This window comes from Labrus bergylta, chromosome 21, assembly GCF_963930695.1.
Source record: "Labrus bergylta chromosome 21, fLabBer1.1, whole genome shotgun sequence".
Taxonomy (NCBI): Eukaryota; Metazoa; Chordata; class Actinopteri; order Labriformes; family Labridae; genus Labrus; species Labrus bergylta.
Window position 1 is genome coordinate 7,890,857 of NC_089215.1, and position 14,371 is coordinate 7,905,227.

A 14,371-nucleotide genomic window follows, 5' to 3' on the forward strand; every position below is an offset into this window, starting at 1 on the left:
GCTCTGTGGAATCTCTATTTTGGGTTGTCATTGCAATAATATATAACCCTGCTGTATGCTTTTCCAGACAAAACAAAGACATTTGATCGAGTGATTTCCATTTACCCCACAGTCTTTATAACAGTGGTTATTAGTGACTGTACTTGGAAGTCTTTTTCTCCCCTCTTAATGTATTACAGTGATATTGATCTGACGTGTTAAAGTTGTCAAGCAGGAATTGGACTGAGGAGTGCAATGTAGCCTACAGATACCTAAAGTCCATCCATTTCCATTGGATCCAATAGAAAAAATATTTAGTAGCAGGGGACAACTTCTCTATCCTGTTATGATCATCAATGATGATTTTTAACTGAAACCTGTGTAGAAAAAATGGCTTCCTAGAAATTATTGACTTGTCAAATACTTTTGGGATTTTTTTTCAATATTTTTTTCATAATCTGCTTTTTGCTTATTTTAGTTTTGTTTGAAACTGCACCTGTGAGTCTTGCGGATGGAAAAAGCCACAGAGCCTTGCACAATACACAATATGTTAACATTGGCAAGTCTCACCCTTGTTTGGGGGGGTGGGGGCCAACCTGGGCCAACTGGGTTAGGGTTAATCATTCCAGCTTTTGCAGTATGTTCTTCACAATGTTTATAACAGCAGTTTTAATAAAAAAAAATTAATAAAACTTGACTTTTCAATTGACCATTATCGAATCATTTTTCAATTAATGACACAATCTAACATGTTTACAAAATTAATGTCCGTTAATGATGAGGGGTGTTATCATAATTTTTTTTGGGGGAAAAGGTCCCATAGCGGTTGAACATCAGGGGAGGTACTTCACTTTTTATAACGCACACCAATACATTGGGACATCCCTTGAATTTTCTGTGATTCAATCTACTCCAGCCTCCTATCAACCTTGGAAACTAAATTCCAGCTGCTTACATTTAATTGGGATGGGATGTAGGCCCATAAAACATTTAAATCTGTGTTATTCCATTTAGACAAAGTGATAAATATGTTTCTTTGAAATGTGCCTTTAAAAAAAAAATACTTTTTCACATTCAATTCTGCAATTCTGGTATATGCAGCCCTACTGTTTTTAATGGAGCTTATAGTCTTAGTATATCTGTTCTCATTAAGGGACCCCTGTTCCCTCCCTCCTTTTTGCTCCCCTTCACCCCTCACCCCATTAGAGAGAGAGAGAGAGAGAGAGAGAGACTGAGAGAGTCTGACTCCCACCGTTCATATAGGCAGCTGTAGAGAGAGAGAGAGAGGCAGAAGAGAAAGCGAGGCTGTCACAGTGAAGAGAGTCCACTACAACTTGTGCACATGTAACCAACAGCGGAGGAATACAAAAAAAAACAAAAAAAAACAATTATTACACGGATTTTAATATGCCATCAACCGCGTGACCGGTGACCGGGATGGAAACGCGCGAGCAGGCTGTGAGGAGTTGTCTGATCCGGGTGGTCGCGTGAGACCGGCAAGCTCCGTAAAGAAACTCATGGTAGGTTTGTTTTATTTCACGTACAACCAATTCATCGCTGTACTGATGCATTTTGATATCTGATATTTCTTTATGTGTTACTATTTTTCTGTCCTGCTTTGTGTCGTTGGAGTTTGCAGGGCATGTCTTTAGAAATGGAAAAGTTTGCTTGTGTATAAAAGCGGAGACATCGCCGATATAACGGGCTCCTTTCAGCGGAGAGGCGCCCGCTGCCCGTCCACAATGAATGGGTTACTATGTGTTCTAATCTAACTCAAGAGTTCACTCAGCTTTTCGTCGGTTTAAAGCGGCAGGAAGAGCTCCTTCTTGTAGACTAAACAGCATCTAGACGCGCATGTCGCTGAGGAATATCAATAATATATCCACCCATTAGTGGTATTAAAATGCAATCACGACGCCGCCAGTTTAATACGAGATCACCTATTTAAGCAGGAGAGAGGCTATTCTGTCACATTTTCTTCGTGATTGTGCAGGGATGTTTGGTTCCATTCATGAGACGCGCTGTAAGCAGGCGCTTCGACCGTGAGAGCCAAAACAAAAGGATTTCCTGCTGACCAATGAGAGCAAGGGAAGCCTCAGGAGGGACGGAGTGGTCCTCTCGTCTCTTTGTCCTCCTACCTGAGACACCAAACAGACCACACACGGCCAGGAGAAACACATGGGAATGACTGGGAATACTTCACAGACTGTCTGGCATGCGTAAAAGTAACCTTCTGCTCAGCTTTCCGTATATATTTCTGCCTGGTTACAAACGCAGACACACCTTAAAATGTCCAGTTTAATTCATTGGAGCCATCAAAACACCTGCTAATTAAGCTTCCAAAAGTTCACACTACAGCATCATTAAACGACTCCTGAACTTAAAACGCTCACAATTCCCACCACTTAGCTGCATTTAAATGCATCTAAAGGCATAAACACACAAGCCATCGTCTTTAAAAGTCCTATGGATTTATGCAAATGCTGATATTTTTAGGTAATGGTTAAGACATGCCTTCAGGTTGCATCTCATCAATTTAACCCTCCTCCCCTCTTCCCTCATTACTTTCAAGTTGAAGAAGTTAATGTGCAGAGGAACATGAGGGGTTTTAATTACTGTACTTGAGCATTCAATTAAGCACATGGTCGCAGCTTGCCAGCTCATTAGCCGCAAGGGGGGTTCAGGCAGAAAGTGAGCTAATCTTTCGAGAGCAGAAGAGTTGGAGAACTTAATCGATTAGTCAAATGACAGAAAAAATTCCAATCATTATAAATGCTTTGGTAAAGTATCAGGCAAAAATGCCAAATATTCTCTGGGTCCAGATTCTCAAATGTGAGGATGTGCTGCTTTTCTCTCATTTGTACGGAAGTTGAAAACTGCCAGATTTGACTGGCTTAACTGGCTTTGAATTTAAGTATTTTAAGATCTCAAAATAACAAATATGATTTTCTTTTTTTTTAATAAGGAAGAAAAGACAGATCTCTGAATTTTTTTAATTTTTTTTTTCAAAAAGCAAACTTGTTTTTTTTAGACATGCAACCTCAATACCTCAAACATGTTTGTCAAGTTCATTTGATCACTTCAGCATAAAAACAACTGGTATGTCTGTTGAGCAGACTTTAGACTGTAATTGAAGTACAAGGTTCTTCAGTTGCAATAAACAACATGTGTGCAGAATGGGAGGGCGTTCCCGGTATGCAACCACCTGCATACAATCTTCATTGCACAACTACATTGACAAAGTTTTGGCTTTCTGAATGTTTTAAAGAGACATAAACTGAACTTTTGCATCTTTTATCATGCACCAAAAGGACTTGAGAGATGTCAGAAACTAAACTCTCCCCTTGTCACGCGGCAGCTTTGAGTTAGAGATATGCCTGACTATGTGTTGTTTTTATTAAAGCGTCAATACTTTGATACTATTGGTCATACAGATAACAGGGTTTGTATCGTTTCAAAACATGTGGTATCAAAAATATGACAATCTTACTCTAAACAAATAATACATCAATAAAGTAATCACGACAAATGATAATTACTTGCAAGAAAAAATACTTTAAGGATGCTTTTCATAATATTGCATGTACAATCACATAGCATGGGTAGAAATATACACATGGCGTGTGTGTGTTGTGTTAGAATGTGTGACCGTGTGCTTACAAGTTGACACAGAGTGTGCGTGGGAGGCGGAGACGTAGGCGTCATAAATGTGGCGGGATTCTCTTTTCTCACTGCAATATTTCATTACACAGCGAGTGGGACGGATGATTAGGATGATTTAAATGCCGCGACAGGGAGTCGTGTGCGTGGCCTCCAGCAGCCACTCGGCTCCGGTTGAGCTCATTTCATCTCTCCGAGCGCAGATTTCTGACTGAAGCATTCTGATGAATTACGCCGTCCGAGAGGAGTTGAGCCGTAATATTTCTGGCTGATCGTTCTCGATTTAGATGCTTCACTAACCTGTGAGGGTTGATAAAGGGGGTGTTCATTTAAAAACAACTTGAAGTAAATAAACAATTCATCACTTGTTGTCTGATCTGCATGTGAAGCAGCGTTTTGTGTAACATGCATGCAGAATGAGACAGAACAAGTCGTTAACAATATTTCTTTCATAAGCCTTCCATCAGAAAGAGAGGGAGGTTTCAGACGGACTTTGATTATGTGTAAATGTGATCACAGAAGAAAGTGCAGCTTTCAGGGTGAGTTTCCAATCATGAGAGATTCCAATGATTGTGATTCTTTCAGTAATAGACCAGCAGCAGACCCTCAATTATTGCAATGCAGACAACAACGGGAAAAGCCTTTTGTTATTGAAGTCCTCGTCAAAGATTTCTCCAGGGAGGGAAATTCAATTGCAACGGCTCAGAGAATCCCTGGGAATTCAATTTCAATGGACTTTTTAGGGCCACTTCATCATGAGAACGGGGGCGAACTTGGCAGCAAACATGCGCAGAACTGTTGCCCTTTTCAGATCGGTGGGTCATTGGACTTTGACAGTGACAAAAAAAAAAAAAAAAAAAAAAAAAGATCCTCATGTTTGAGCATATGCACAAGCAAAGGCTAAATTTGTCTCAAAGTGTATCTTCAAAGCAGATTTTGTTCCCGTGTTGTCATTGAATAATTGGCAAAACACACACTTTGAATTCTGTGCAGCCGAGCAGGGTTTATTAGTCAGGACAATTGGGTCTGAATGAAGACTTTCATGTGATTTGTTCTGCTGTCCTGTATTTAATGTCGCACAGATTTAACACGCTGGTGCTTCTGTTTATTCAAACAATTCAATTTTCAAATAAGAGAATGCTTTCTTTATTGCTTTCCATAAACCTGAAGGAAATGTTCCTATTTGGAAAGGCCCTGGCTCCGTTCTGATTCATTAAAATTAACTAGAAATTAACAAAGCACGGCATGGCACTGTCTTGCAGCCAACTTCGTTCTTTTTTTGCTCCACTTTTTCTTTTGTGAATTACCGGCGTTGTTGTCTGGAACATTTTGCACCAGATGGGGGTAACCGACCTCCGAGTGTCTCATCCCAAAAAGCCTCCGACCAGTCCCTTAGCTAACCCCTGTTGCTGTATTTTCCCAGTGACTCACACATTCTTGCCTTGCTCTGATAACTCTGACACCTTTCTTCCTCCCTCCTTTCATTGGGTTACATCTCCCTTTTTTTTCAGTCTGAGAGCCTGAAGCCGCACTCTGTGTTTCTCAAATGAAGCATTTGACCTCTCTTTCAGGGGTCTTTTATTTTGGTCGCTGCTGCAGGAAGCTAAGTGTCAAGTGTGCATCAGGGGCCGCTGTTTGCAGCTCCACTGGGCTCCTCTGGGGCACAGGGCACACACTCTGTACATGTGGAGCCTCAAACCATATGTATTCAAGCACTCAGGCAGGGTCAGATGTCTTTCAAATATGTTGTCCTCTCACAAACTCGATTGTGTAACTACACCGTCACAATTGGCCTTTCTAATACTTTTGTTTTCTTGACAACTATGTTTAGGTTTGAAACATGTAATATAGGCCTGCACACAACAAGGAAACCTAAGGCTGTGGGATAACATTGTTTAATGTTTCCATAATGATATGACATGTAAAAATAAAACAAAATGCAGCTTAATAACTCAACTTAAATATGAATCACAGATCTTATGTCTTAATTTGTTTTACATTGTATCCTTGTTTGTAACAAGTTGTCTCTCCTGATAATTGACTGCAACACAATCATAAACTGATACATTACGACGTCTGATGAATTGAGGAGCATTGGAACAACTTCGGCCCACCATCACTTCTCTGTTGGTTTTACATTTTAGACAAGGCTTAACAGCCAAGTAATAATAATATAAATCACTTAATTTCTATGGCACCTTTAAAAACAAAGGATTTCAAAGTGCTTTGAAGCAAAATTATTCATATGAACAAAGCGTCTGAACCCAAACACAAAAGAATCCAAACAACAAGAAACCAAAACAACATAAGAACCTGGCAGCACTGAACCTGAACAACATGAACAAAACCCCAACATCAAAAGAACCCATGCAAACCCAGACGAGGACAATGAATCCAAACATCATCAGAACCCAAGAAAACCTTACCAGGACAATTAATCCAAACATCATCAGAACCCAAACAACACATCAGAACCCCAGCTACATAAATGGAGACCAAGATAAGTACAAAAGTCCCTCCTTCACTAGAGAGGTAAAACAAGCCATGGCTGTCCATTGACTGTATTGCATGAAGGTACCTCTCAACACTTTCTTCTTCTATGGCATGTCGAAAAATGCCAAAAGCACAAAATAAAAAGGAACACAGAACTAAGTGTTCATGAGCCTTTTAAACACTGGACCTTTAGGAAGACAAAGAAGGTAACAGATAGTAAGAAATGGAGCATCAGCAGGACGAATCGGAGAACAGTGATGCCGACAGTCGTTTGCTCCATCAGACTGTTAAGGCCTGGTTTTGATCCTTTTTTAAGGGTTCATGATGAATGTACCAAAAGATTCAGGCTTACTATTGTGAACCTAAAGTTTGCATTAAGCCTCTCTCTGATTGGCATAAATACATTAAATTGTACAATTACTGTGTTTCAAGTGTTTGTATTTCAAGATGCGTCTTTTGCAAATGTTCATATCACTATGACTGTGAGATTTTCTTTAAAACTGTAGCCTATAACATCCATTCTTATCCTTGTTTTAAGGTGTTTAGCCGTCTGTGTCTTGCTTTAAGTGATTGGCACCCGTTGAAAACTGACTAAGTCCACCATTACTAAGATGAAATTAGTGCTAGTCTAATAAACAACTGAGTATTCATTAATTACATTTTTGATCAGAGTTTTAGCTTGTATAGTAATTTATCAACAAAAATACCAGACACTAATTAATTCCAACTACTCCAATGTGTTGATTTGCTTTGTTGAATATTGTGTTTCACTGTCTTCAGAACATTTAAAACAATTTTACCCAGACAAAAACAAGCACTTTGAAGAAGTTATCTTGACTTTAATTTTGTGTGTGTGTGTCATTGTAGAGACAGGACGCTAAATCGAAAGTAAAATAAAATATGACGGACTAATAAATCGAACAGAAACAGTTGTTTGCCTCCCCTATTAATAGATGTTTATTATTAACCTGAACACTCAACATTGCTGAAACTGCTGCAGCTGACAGATAAATCTCATCAGTATTCAGATGGAGTTTTTGCATCAACATAAACAAATCCCGACTGTCAGACTGTTTTCTTCTGTGTGTCTATTTAAAAGTTAAGTCCTGGGCTATTCAGCAGCCTATCAAAACATGTCAGCCCTTATAGATGCCATCTGTAGCTCCAGTCCTGTCACAAGTCACCCCTTTGTTTCGTAAATGTTTCATAGACAGGCGGCTCTTTTTGTGAGCTTGTGCTTATGTGACAGCAGGCTCCAGTTTTAGACGGGATGATCTGAACTGAAGAGACGGTATCCGGGTGCTCTCAGTTCAGGAGTTCTGAGGATAATGGTGCATGCAAGAAGCCCAGTGATGGATGGATCCCCCAGTGAAGTTATGTTATGTATTCCTGATGAGAGCAGTGGATCAGCGGACAGGATTTATGTGGCTGTGGAGGAGCGAGCACTCAAGAAGATGCTGTTTGTCTGAAGCGGTAGTCCGAGGTTGTTTGTCACTTTGACTGATGGGCCTCCGGTGATTAAGCTAACATGCTGACAGACATTAATCTGCTTTATCTCTGGAGTCCGTTGCATGGAAGTTATTTTTCTCAATGTTATTGGCTCAAGTAAACAAGGGGAAGCGTGGAAGCATTATTCTCTTTATGGTTGTAGATGATTTTGTCATAGTCTGGGAGGTCTAAACTTTAAGCTGTTTAAACTCTTACAGAGACGTGTATGAGTCCCTTTAAGAATATCTTGCAAAACTGCCTCTAAATTTCAAACTAAGAGGATAGTTTCTAGTCGAGATGCAAATGTGTAATTTCAACAGTTTCATTTCAAACTCATGAGATAAAGCAGCTTGGTCAGTAGCCCTAACCTTCATAGTAGGACAATTTAAGGTATAGTTAGGGTTAGCTGATGCAGGGATTCCCGGCCAAGTTATGGGGGGAGGTGGGAGGGAAATGCAACGTCTGTTTAGACTTTCAAAATAAGGAAGGAAAATTAACTGCCCTTGTAAATCGTTGTGTGAAGTCGAGCTGAGCCGATGTGGGAAAGCAGAAGAAAATATTCAGGAAGTCTCACAGCTACCAGCACATGGCCATACACTGTAAAGCGTGCGTTCCCTACCAGAGAAAGACTCATGTGCAAAAGACCGGTGTTAAACGCCAACACAGGAAGATTTTACGGGGCAGTCTGCCTGAAATGTCGAAATTTTTAGGCTCTACTTAATCTGCTTCCCTCCTACTTGTGTTACTGTATTCATGTGAAAAGTGCTGGAAGCCACAGTCTTCGCTCTGCAGCCAAGTCACAAAACGTATTGTTGTTATCTGTTCTCAAAGTCTGGAAACAGGGAGAAGGGGTTTCAGGTATGCTGCTCCTGCGGCCTGCAGTCTCCAGCAGGATGATCTCTGTCTGCGAGAGCTGGTCATTTTAAAAATAGATAGAAGGTGTTGGAGAAAGATGTTTCAGGTTGTAGATGCTTTGAATCATGACTTTTCTGCTCTGTGACTCAGGATGTGTTCATCTGTGTCTGTAATTGTTCTGTGTTTTATGTCTCTAACTTTTTAGTTGTGCTGCTGCTCCTCTTGGCCAGGACATTCTTATAAATGAGATTCTTTAGGTTCAGGTTCTCCTGGTTAAATAAATCATCTTGTAACCTATTAAAGTTTTTTACATATATTTTGAACCATTGGTAAATAGTCCAAGTGGTTTAAGATGACTCGGTGGTGAGAACGACTTTCTGCTCCATCCACAGGTGACATGCTTCTCAACATTAAACCATAGATAAAGGAGAACAAAATGTCATCTTGAAAAAAATTGCTTCAGCAACATCTGTTGACAGATAGATTTACTTAAAGACAAGAAACGCTCACACCTGAAAACTGTGACCTTCCTCATGTTTTTCACTTGTTTTCTTTTCTGTAAGAGACTTTATTACATTAACATTGTACACTGTAGACTGGACATCATGCTGGGACACTGAGGTGCTGAGTAAGAAGGTAAATCTGGCTCGCGGAGTTCCTGTGTGCCGTTGCCAGGTCGGGGGTCATTGCTCGTATTAATGATGCATGGGAAAGTTAACTGGCTTTATTTCCCTCACCATCTGCACCCAGTTTGGTTGTATAGATGGAGTCTGTCAAATGAGGACAGGCCCCCCTTTGCAGTCAGTACTTTGATTAATGGGTCTGTGTAGTGTGAGGACAATATCACTTGTGCAGACAATATGTGTTTACAATTATGTAAATATTCCTGTTTCACAAACACATCTAACCTCTTTAATTATAACATTAAGAGTGCTGAAAATAATGTCTTATCACTTGTTCTTTTTTGCTCAAACAGCTGACACGTTTATATTAGAGTAAAAGGTGGGAGCACAAACGGAGAGATTTGAGGCAAGGTGCTGAAGTGAAGACACTTGCTGCAGTTTCAGCCTAAATTTGGACTCTTTCAATAACATCCGCTATGATGTCAAACCATAAGTAAAAACCAGGGATGCAATTGTAACCCACAGTGAATTAGATTTTCTCTTCACATCTCCCAAAGAGCTACTGGAACTGAAGTTCAAAAATAAGAAAATGGCTATGCCTTGAACACAAGTTGACAAGTGTTAATTAAAAGTTTATCACTATGAACTTTTTCATGTAGCACTGCACAAATTTCCTTTACATCAAAGCAGATACTGTAGGTGGTGCTGAGGGATGAAGGGATTTTTGATGAGAGTTGGAGCCAACAGCGTCAGACTTAAAAAAAAAAAAAATATGTACCCACACGCTCAGAAGAAAGCCTCACACGCAATTCACGATCTGTCCTGTGCTGAAAGTGGTCAAACTTTCTTTCGACAATAACCTTGATCTTTCCCTAGCCTTTAAGTTGTTGTTGACAAGATCAGAAAAATGCTCCTTTTAATGATTTTGGAAACATAGTTCTACGTTTAGGTACACAGTCATGTTGGCACTAAGGGAGGATTATAACTATTAAAAAAAAACCTTAGAGGAATATTGTAAAAAAAAAGATAAATTATCATTCTGCAGAACGCTCAGAGAGGATAAAAATCAAAAGAAACTATTCAACTACAGAGAGCTTGTGAGGCAAGATTTCTGTAGTATTGATTTTAATCAACACTGTGTTTCTTTTTTTTTTTACATCAAAACCAAACTGGTAAAATTTACAGAGTGTAAAAAATGAGGAACAAAAACATAAATTATTGAAAGAACATTCTGTTTTTATACTTCTGACTTTAAAAAAAGTCTATATTTAAGCATCCACTGGGCCGTGGATGCTTTCATGTGTTGCCATGAAATCCCTTAGGTTAGCAGAAAGACTGAGTATTAGTGGTTGTGTGTGTGTGTGTGTTTAAGATACAGACAGTATCTGTCTTACAGATGTCACTCTAATGGGCCTGCCACAGACCTGTGGGGACCTCAGACTATGTAGACCACCGAGCACAGATGTGTTCACTTTCAAATTACCTCCGGCTGCTCTTTAAACACGCTGCTGTGAAACCTTTCAATGTTACAACCATTTCTCTATCTTTTCCTACTGCTGTTTACTCCATCCTCTTAAAACTGTAACCAAGCACATGTTTTAGACAGTTAATGTAAGTCCCAGCATTAGCGGGATCCCCCCTGGGCTCATTTAACCGAAGTGAGAGGCGACGTCTTAACTAGCTCAGACTGGTAAACAGAAAAGTTGCAAACACTTCCCGCCTCGCTGCACGTCTGCCAATGAGTTCAAAGATCAACATCGAGTTCCGTTTACCAGACTGGCTTGAAATGTCCAGCAGGAGTGTCAGACACACCTGCAGGGTGTTTTTTTTTACGTTTTTCAGACTTTGTTGGCAGAGAGGAGGAGAAACTATGGAGCGAGATTGGTTCCCAAAGGATTTGTCTATATGGGAAAGAAAATTTTAGGCAAAAACGTGGTGGTTATCAAAATCATAACAAGATTCTGCGAACAGGAATTGTGTCCATTTTTTCACAATTAATCAGGAATATTGTGTAAAGATAGTGTTTACTACAACTTCTCAGATTACACACATTTCCTAAAGGCAATATGGTTGAATACATTGAAATCAGTTTAATATAAAACTACTTCTGAAAACTTGTGATGTCATTCAGAACTACTTTCAGTTGGATCCTTGTGTACGTCATCAACACAAATCAGTTACAAGCTGCGCACATTCAGGGAGTCTGTGAATTAACTTTAGGTGAAGAATTGTACAATTTGAATGTGGAAGTTAAAAATAACTTACTACACACAGGGAAATGCAGTAAGTCTTCCTGTAAAGCAGTGCTTTTCCCATTATTGATATACTGTATGAGATTAATTGCGATCAATTAAGCCTGTATTTAATTTTAATTAATGTTTAATCAATTGTCCACACAACTTTAAATAACAAGCTTCAAGTTTCAGTTTGGGACAAAAAGATGTGTCAAATGGGAAAAAACTCAAAATGTGAATCTGCCAGCATAGGAAACACACTCCCACCTGGCCCAAGTCCAAAGGTATTTTTATCAAGTGTTATTTTCACTGCTGCACCTATCAGTCTGTGGGATTATCCCTGCCAAGTTAATTTGGAGCGGGAGTTTTTATATATCTGTGCAGGCAGCCGCTGCCAGTATGAACCTTTGGCGAAGGAGAGGAAATTTCACACTTTGCAAGATGGATGTGCTGTTGTAGTCAGAAAACCTCCTCCTCCCCCCTAACCCTCCCCCTCCACCCGCCATTTATCAGGATGTGGCCAAGCAGGCAGGTAGAGTTGTGATTAAACTGTTTTCTTTCTTTCTTTTTTTTTGTGGGGCGTGGGTACAATCTACTTCCAGAGCATACTGAGCAGGACAGATTGTGATTTATGCTAAACCTCACATTCCAGTTTCAGTGCGAGAAAAGCTGCAACCCTTAAAAATGAAGCCACCATCCAATTAATCCTCCATCTTAGAAAGGGCCTATTTATGCTCCCCCTTAATTTGTCGAATTAACCTGCCTGCCTGTCTGCTAAGCCTGGAGAATTTGTCCGAGCCTTCATTATGGTGGAGTCACATGCATAATGTAGTAGAAGGGTAGATAAAGAACAGCATCTTACGAGTAGAAAAAAAAAAAAAACACACTGTCAGAGTTAACATCGTGGATCCTCTGGGATGCCCTCCAGTTGCCTCCCTAAAACTGTTCACAGCCGCTTCAGCCTACATTTTGTTAATTCACATGTTTTTTTTCTTGGCAGTCATAGGCTAACACTCACTCCGTGCACATATATCCCTCTCTGGCAGAAGGCTAAGCGCAGCTTCGAGATGAAACTCTGACTGTTAACTAGGTGTGAAATGTTACAGCGCAGGATTACTATACGTCTCCTAGAGAACCGTAGGAAAGTAGAGAATTAAAGAAAGCAAAGGAAGCTGCTCTGAAACCATCACAGCCTGTGGTGTTTCTCCTCCTCAACGTCACAGAGGGAAAGAAATAATCTTTCATAACTCAGTTTACTGAGGGGAGACTTGCTGGCAGTTGTAGTTTGCAGAGTAAATCTGAATTTTTAGACTTCAAGATTTGGATGTAACTGAGATTTAGTTGCTTTTTTCAGGGAGATACTCAAGTTGTCCTCCTGTTATAGTCATGAACAAGGCAGCTCGACTGGAAGGAAGGTTCCTCTTGGGCCTCATTTGATTAACAAACAAGCTCCTCTCACTCTCCCGACTCGACCGTCCAATCCTCAGATATTTCAGCTCATGTGTGTCCAGGGTACAATCATCATTATCATCATCTTCGGTCTGCTTGGAAACTATACCAGAGCTTTTAAAATGTATGTGTCTGCTGAGAACAATGAATCACAAGTAGCGCATAACATCCCGAGTGCCTCTTTCATTCTGCTATGATGAATGTGAGACTCATAACACCTCGGCTCATTACAAATTTATCACACAAGCATCGTGTTAGCGTTAAGTATAATGTGTAGGAGTGACATGTAATTCAGAAATATCATATAGGCACACCATTGACTGCTAACAAGCTGTTGAGTGTTTGCTAATTTCTCTTAAGTGAGATAGATTTAAAACAATTACTTTATGATTTCATTTAATTCCCAAAGCTGGAGCCATTGAATAACAAGTCACCACAGAGAATAATGTCAGACTTTTGTAACTTCATTTGATTGATCACATCTTCCTCTAAATGCATTTAAGTTCACATGTCCCAAATTAATGACAAAAGCCCCGATGGAACTGTAATTCGATTCACAATATGATTCAATCCCTTAGCTATGAACACAGCCTCTGATAGATCAATACAATAAAAAACAAGGCATCTTGAAGAACTTCAAGTTTTCAACATGGATTATTACAGAGCATCAGATTCATTATCATGCATTCTGTTTAAAGTCTCCACAAAAACTGTAGTTTGAGGCCAGATTAGGAAACTCTTTAAAGATAAGCAATATCATTGTAGCTCTTGTTAGAACAAATGAGCTGTTTGTGGGGGGTGGTGGTGGTGGGGCGACTACGGACTCCAGCGTGCAGTGCTCTAAAGCAATGAAAGGAAGTAAACAAAACCTTTCGATGTTAAGACAACAATACAGATCTATGGGGCTCAATCATTTAATTATAGAAGAAGTGAGTTTAGTGATGTGTCAACACATGCAGCAAAAACAAATTGCCGGTCAAAATTGAGGATTGAGGATTACCCAAATATGTACGGTCGCAAAATACGTGCTCCGATCGGTTGAATTTGCACACTCGCAACAGCACAAATTCCAGTGTCTCATAATTAGTCATATACAGCACTCGTGTTTTCTCTTATGCTCAGTACTTATCACAGCTCTGCTACAATCCACTTAGACAACACATATCTGTCGCTTTAGATTGGTACTAAACCAGGATCCAAATGACCATAAATAGAGTGGACCAGAACCTGTCCCAGGTGAATCTTGGACACATGAAAACATGCATGAACATGGATAGTATATGCAACGTTATAAGTTGCAAGTACACATTTTTTTCTAAGGGTTGAAAAGCCCAAATGTTCCAAACTCTAAAGATAAAATAACTTTTAAGAGGTGAAAGATTTCTCACCAGAAATATTTCAACCTATTGCTCCCCAAATGATTTGCAGTCGGTTCATCTCAGATCTTTCAATTCATGTTTGTTGAATTGATTTTGGCCACTCAAACTATTACGTTCTGCCTTCTGTTGGGAGCACACATCCTGATCACTTACATCTGTTATGTTTTGAATCTGTTGGCTGTACTGGCTCTCAACATCCCATTGAAATGTT

At 39.8% G+C, this 14,371-nt stretch overlaps 1 protein-coding gene across 1 annotated transcript in view; it reads left to right on the top strand.

The window, feature by feature from the left end:
- The first annotated feature begins 1,225 nt into the window (after positions 1-1,225).
- Positions 1,226-14,371, top strand: part of LOC109992196 (carbohydrate sulfotransferase 15) — a 42,343-nt gene continuing 29,197 nt past the window's right edge. The window contains exon 1 of the mRNA XM_020644721.3: positions 1,226-1,499. The gene's annotated coding sequence lies outside the window, so the exon portion shown is untranslated. The remainder of the gene's footprint in view (positions 1,500-14,371) is intronic.